This window comes from Oryctolagus cuniculus, chromosome 10, assembly GCF_051225735.1.
Source record: "Oryctolagus cuniculus isolate XC-2025 breed Fujian yellow rabbit chromosome 10, ASM5122573v1, whole genome shotgun sequence".
Taxonomy (NCBI): Eukaryota; Metazoa; Chordata; class Mammalia; order Lagomorpha; family Leporidae; genus Oryctolagus; species Oryctolagus cuniculus.
This window is the reverse complement of record NC_142876.1, coordinates 79713915-79719896: the sequence shown is the minus strand read 5'-3', so window position 1 is coordinate 79719896 and position 5982 is coordinate 79713915. Positions and strand designations below refer to the sequence as shown.

The window sequence follows — 5982 nt, the reverse complement described above, 5'->3', positions numbered from 1 at the left end:
CCCTCTGCTGGCCACTCATCTGACCGGGGCTGTCCTCTCCAGAGAATCTAATTATCCACCAGAGAAACCCAAATGTTCTGCCGGGGGTCAGGAATGAAATTTTCATTAGTAGTCCATTAATATAACCAAAAGGTATCAGATCTGGGACTGTGGCCTCTCAGGCATAACTTTCCCTTGACCTCTACTTTTGCATAGAATCAAAATTGCTGTTTTAGATCAGTCCAAGGGTATTGTTCGGAGCTCACCTCATCCAGCAGTCACACTGCCTTAACACAGAAACTCTTGGCATCAACATGCTGGACTGGTGAACAAGGCAAGAGCTGGGACAAGGGGGGGGGGGGCGCAGGTCAAAGTGCAGTGTCCAGAGGGGAGCTGCAAATCCAGCAGTGCTGCTCACCAGCACAGATCATGGGCCCATACAGCAGATTAAACAAAGCCCAGAGTTTGTGAGCAAGCATGCAGGATTTTAAACCCTGCACTTAGATCTTAGAAGCTATGTGGTCTTTGACAACTCTCGAACCTCAATGTGTTCACTCACCAAGAGGAATAATTGTCATGCTGGATTGTTACTTTATTTTTCATTTTATTTGAAAGGCTGAGATAAAGATCAGCTGGTTCACTCCCCAAATGTCAGCAATAACTAAGGCCGAACCTGGCCGAGGCCAGGAGTCAGGAACTCAATCTGAGTTTATCACATGGTTGGCAGGGGTCCAGGTACTTAAGCCATCACCATTGCTTCGCAGGGTATGCATTAGTTGGAATGAGAAGTGGGGCCAGGACTCAAACCCTAGATACTACAATATGGGTTGCACCTTCCCAAGTGGCATCTTAGCTGCTGTGTCAAACACTTGCCCCCTGGATTGTTATTTTAAAGTTGACCATTGTAATAGCTAACATTTACCAAGAGCTTTCTATGTGCCAGGCAATGGCTTAGATATTTACATGTGTGATTTTAATCAGCCCTTAAAACATTCCTTTGAAGCAGGTAATGTATGTGTTAGACAGCAAATGTACAACAAATAACAGTATTATCAAATGTGTTGCCATCAATCTCAAGGATTTTTGTTTTTCAAAAACAGCCATTTCATGTGGTTCAGTCAGATGTTGAAAGGAGTTGAAGGCTTTCAAAACTAGAGATAAAGTAGGTTAAAATAACACCCAAGGCAGTACTAGGAGGTGAGGCTGAGGGACAGCCTCTCAGGCACAGCACAAAAGGTAGAGAACCAGGCCACACTACAGCTCTCCTGTCTGAAAGGAAACTGAGTTGTAGCACAGTCCGTGGAGACAGAAGAGCCACAGCAAGAAGGAATTGGGCAGGTGCACGAGAAAAGCTCTAGACCAGTAGCTGTCAAACTTGAGTTTGCAGCTGAGTCTCATGGAGAGCTTATTAGCACACAGAGTGCAGGGCCCTGCCCACAGAATTCGGACTCAGAACCTCCCTGCTCAGGCATTTTCAACAAGTTCCCAGGTGTGACAGGGTCGTCTGGGGGTTACACTTTGAGAACCACTGATGTAGACCAAAGATTGAAAACCGGTGCTCTGAAAACCAAATTCACTTTCTGGTTTCATTTTGTGTTTTGGCTACACAGGTTTGAATTTTTAAAGTGAGTTTATATACTTCAAAACTAGGAGGTTTCACACACACACACACACACACACACACACAATCTTGATTTCTGTCTTGAAATACTGAGAGTATCAAGAAACCCCACACTCCTGAACCACACCCATTGGCTGCAGTGAGTAGATGTTGCCCCCAATTAGGTGGGGGGTCTGTTCACTCTGGGCTCCCTGGAGGGCAAATGGACTTCTCAGCCCTCAAGTTCAGCGTTTCTAAGTCTAGCTGCCCATGTATATTTAATATCTGTATTCCTTACTTTAATGGAGGCTTTAAATGATTTTATTAGCCAGAATTTAGTACCAGAATCTAGGCCAAAGGCAGAACTGCCAGTAGGGCCAGCTTGTTTTATTTAAATTGGTCCTAATCTGCAAACCCATATTGAGAACCTATTTTATGCCTGCTTTCTTCCACAAATCTCCTAATTCTACCACAGAAAAACAAGCCAATTCATAGTGCTAGGACTCTACCCACTACTGTGTGTGTAGGTTATCTGGAGGCACTGACTAGAGATGACAGGCTCAAGTGACCCAGTGATCCCACCGGTACGTCACAAAGTTGTGAATTCTCTCCATGGCAGTGCTGGCAGAAGTAATCCTCCAGGACTAACGGAATAAGATTCCATCCATGTCCAGGGCTATGGGGAACCTGCAGTCTGGAGTCGGATTACGGTCTGGGTCTCCCCGAAATTCACGGGTGGAAATCTTCACCCTCAATGTGGTGGTACTGATGGGCGGAGCCTTTGAGACATGGTCAGATCTTGAACACCGCACCTTTCTAGAGGGCTCAGTCCCTTCACAAAAGAACCACTGCAAGCACCACCCCCAGCCAAGGTTTGCACGCCAAGTAAAGCGGCCATAGCCGCCCCAGGATCCTCCGCGCGGCGCAAGATGGCCGCAGGGCTGTTAAATTCCAGGCGAGGCACTTAATGATCCAGGTTTGAGCCAGCGTCGCCGCTTTTGCCCTTTACCCAGTGCTTTCACCTCAAAGCTCTTCGAGCACCTCCAGTTTGCCGTACTGGCTGGTCAAAGTGTGGCGACAGACGCGCACGCTCCACGCTCAAGGGCCAGGCGAACACCAGCCCTAGCTGTGGTTCCGCGGAGGATGAGGAGAAAGCCACACGCAGCCGGTGCTAGAGCAGGGCAGAAGCTGCCTCTCCGCCCTGGTGAGCGCTGGTTCTGGAAACTCGAAGGGCTGGTGTGCTGCGGTCTTGGCTTCTGCTTGCCTTGTCCTTCTCCTCCTGTAGGTCTGGAAGCCAAGGAGTGCACACAGCCATGTTCCCAGTTTATTCTGGGACTTAGAGACTATCCCAGGGCCGGAAGTCGAATGGGCACACTTGTACCCTTAGTTCTTGGGAGCCCCGTGTGGTTACCCAATTTCCCTATTTTTTTTTCCCGGGTTATTGAAGGGCAGATAAGACAACTAAAATAGAGAACGGAAAAAAGCCTAAGGGAATCGTATAGCATGCGACAAGCAGCATCCAGATTGCAGCTGAGGCAGAGCACCGTCTCCAGACACCGACCCTGCGGACAGCCTCCAGAACTGTGAGCAGTAGATTTTTGCTGTTTATAAGGACTAAGAATGTTCTGTTTGGGATTTCGTTGTTATCTGTGGTTCTTAGTGTCTCGTAATCCTTTCTTGGAAAAATGAATCAAGTCATACGAAAGGACTGCCGCTTAGAGATGCAAAATGTGAATAGTGATCCTTAGTTGAGCGCGGTTTTGCTTTGCTTTGCTTTGCTTTCTCTTATTTTACTCTGATCCGGTCGTTGAAACAGTGTGCCCACTTTAAGATATGTGGTGCAGAGAGTGCGTAAGTTTCCAGAAAGTGATGTGTCTGAGGCTACATTTTCAAACTAAAGTCTGAGCACCTGGGACCACCACCACATTTCCTGGGAGCTTGTCAGCAACACAGAATTAGAATCTTGGGCCAACCCAATCAAAATCCTAGAACAACAAGATCTCCAGTGATTTTATTTCAGAAATCAAGCTTATTAGAGAAACATGGCTAGAAACTGAGTATTAGAAGTGGAAACTTAAGAGCATTGACTTTAAAAATAAAACTTTGGAAAAATACTGAAACAAATGAGATCTGCAGATGTTTTTTGAAATTGGAGGACGCCCTTGCAAAATAGATATCAAAATATTTCATGAACCCACATCTGACAGTAGAGATAACATCCATCTATATTTAAAAAACAGTCAATGGTAACATTTTTGAAATGAGTGTACATTATTAGATCATCTACACAGTTTGGAAAATATTAACGTTTATACGTGTAAGGTTTTTTTTTTTTTTTTCAGATCTATGAGCAATGCTTACATTCATACAGATTCTCACAGCCCTTACAGCAATATCACAACCCACAGATTAGGTGGGAAACACTGATCTCAAAAAATAATGATTGTTGTTATGGGATTTATTTCTTGTGTAAAAGATCTAGAACAGCTGAAGAGGCACTCTGGTCATTTGGAGCTATGTAATCCTTTGCTATGGAGGGCTGTCCACAACATTACAGGGTATTTGCCAGATTCGCTGATCAATGCCAGTAGCAACTTGCCCTTCTGACAACCAAAAATTTCCGGCATCCTGGGTGGGGTGGGGAGGATAAGCCTTTGTTGAGAATCACCAGCCTACAGGATGCAAAGACAGTTGTATGTTGGGTTCACAGGGTAAAATGGAATTTGGTTAAGATCTGCGTTGGGACCACCTGAGCCATAGAACTGAGTGGCTTTGCTCACCGACACCTGATGGAGTATCTGGGTCCTGCCTGATAGTAGCTACAATTATAGGCCCTAGACTATTTTAAAAAAAAATTAGTTTTTTCTGACCTTAACACATTCTGACTAATCTAGCTAAATGATTCAGACATTACTTTGTGGTTTGAGTTCAACTTAGAGGCAATATGCAAGGCTCAAACAGATATTTGTCTTATGTTGGGGACTAGTCACATTTGTCACATGAAAACCAGACCACTAAATGTATCTTTCAAAAAAAAAGTCTTCTCCAAAGCCAGTTTTCAGCCCATGTTTGAAAATTATATTCCACACAGATGAAAAACATACATTCTCATTTTGTTTCGAATTAGCACAGTAAACAGCTGGCTCTCTTCTTTCAAATGGAGGACTCAGCTCCATTTGTTAGCTCTGTTTCTGATATTTCACCTATCCTTTATTTACTTAACAGAGTTTGACAGGAAATTCTCAGAGAGATAATATATCTCCATTAATAGGGTGACTGGGGGAACATATTCTAAGGTTTCAAGTAGACTGGAACAATAACTTACATCTTTGACATTTTTGTCAGCTACCATCCCATTAATAGCATCCAGTAGAGCTTCCCCTCAATCCATGAAGTCTTGAGTGTTTTGTGGCAAAGCACACATTTTATTTTTCAGAAGACACAGGCCCATTACACCATTATCACCAGATAATGGTGCAAATTAAAAAGGCTTGTGAGAAAGGCAATCTGATATCTATAAAAACAATCTTCTGACATAAATCAGACCACTATAAAGAGCGAAAAATGACTCAAGCTGGATTTCTCAGTGGATCTGGGATTGCCAATTTGTGCTGAACTCAGAAGTATATGAAGAGAAGTATATTCACCCAAATGTAAAGTTTTCCTTCATTTTAGGGTGTCAGTAGCTACCAGTGAGAACAGAGAATATTGCTCAGCTCATGTTAATAAGGGTAAATGCACTTTGTTCTTTGCAAGACATCAGACAAAAATCTAAAAATAAGCCAGCTACCCCTCTGTTGGAATTCCTTTGCCTGCTACATAGCTTTTTACACCAGCTTTCAAAAAAAAAAAAAAAAAAAACAAACTCAATGAAGTAGAGTCATCTCCTATCAGTGTTTTCACAGCCAAATTAGAGAGATCCAGCCTTGCAGGGGAAGGTAAAAAATTTCCCCCGTCTATCAGATGCTTTTCCCAATTACTCATGGCCCCAATTTCTAAGAAGTGTCTCCAATAATTGATAATGCAAGGGGCATGATATGAGGTAGCAGTACAATTTATAGCAGAGAGATAAAACCCAGATAGAAGAACATTTACCTTATAATGCTATTAATATAAAAGTAATTATGAGGGTTAGTTCTAATTAGGATGTTCACATAGGATCAAGAGAGAATAGCTAAAATAGTTTCCTGGTGTTGGAACTCCATTCTTTGACTTGAAACATTACATGCTTTTTCTAAGTAAGACATTAAAATTTTTATTTTTAAGAGGGTGCTATTTAAAAATTGATTGGAAATTGTTTCCTCCATATCTGTAAAATCATGTATCAAGAGGGTGTTTTTATATAATTTTGTATCTTGTAATCCATGATTCATGTTAAATTTTTAATGTGTACACACAAATAG

General features: G+C 42.7%; 1 long non-coding RNA gene across 1 annotated transcript; it reads left to right on the top strand.

Moving 5' to 3' along the window:
* The first annotated feature begins 1918 nt into the window (after positions 1-1918).
* Positions 1919-5444, top strand: LOC149124304 (uncharacterized). Its single transcript, XR_016214209.1, has 2 exons — positions 1919-3162; positions 3922-5444. It is a non-coding gene; the product is annotated as an uncharacterized LOC149124304 (long non-coding RNA).
* Positions 5445-5982: the final 538 nt, after the last annotated feature.